The 662-nt window shown below is 39.9% G+C and overlaps 1 long non-coding RNA gene across 1 annotated transcript in view; it reads left to right on the forward strand.

Moving 5' to 3' along the window:
* Positions 1-318: 318 nt before the first annotated feature.
* LOC107181984 overlaps positions 319-662 on the forward strand; it is a 7,578-nt gene continuing 7,234 nt past the window's right edge. The window contains exon 1 of the long non-coding RNA XR_001512702.1: positions 319-460. This is a non-coding gene — a long non-coding RNA (uncharacterized LOC107181984). The remainder of the gene's footprint in view (positions 461-662) is intronic.

Here is a 662-nt window from a genome sequence, read left to right on the forward strand (position 1 = left end):
CCTGTGAAATGAAGGTCTTGGTTTGATTCCAGTCAAAGGCACATGGAGAGAGAGTGGAAGGGAGAGGGGTAGAGAGAGAAACATTGATGTGAGAGAGAGACATTGATTGGTTGTCTCCCGCACATGCCCCAAATGAGGCTGGAGATCAAACCTGCAACCCAGGTACATGTCCTTGACTGGGAATCAAACCCATGATCCTCTGGTGCCCAGGCTGACACGCTAAGCACTGAGCCACACCAGCTAGGTCTTATTTCATTATTTTTAATTGAAGTTTGAATACTCAGTTGGTTTCATGACATTGTTACCCACTGTTTTCTTACACAGAGTACATCTGGTTGAAAGAGAAAGGGCAGAGCAAAAAGCAGACCTTTTGGAGAAAAAGTTAGCAGGTGCTAATGGATTCACTCCTTATATGAATGTGAAAGGACAAGAAGACACCTTGGGTAGTTTCAAGATAAAGGTGAGAATAAATTTTGATTGATCTTTTTATTTTTTCAGTTACATTTGACTATAATATATTAATTTCAGGTGTACACCTCAGGGATTAGACATTAGAAAACTTAGTAAGTGATCATCCCGAAAAATCTCATATCCATCTGACACCATACATAGTTATTAGAATATTATTGACTATATTCCCTATGCCTTACTTTACACCCCCA

This window comes from Myotis davidii, unplaced genomic scaffold, assembly GCF_000327345.1.
Source record: "Myotis davidii unplaced genomic scaffold, ASM32734v1 scaffold474, whole genome shotgun sequence".
NCBI lineage: Eukaryota > Metazoa > Chordata > Mammalia > Chiroptera > Vespertilionidae > Myotis > Myotis davidii.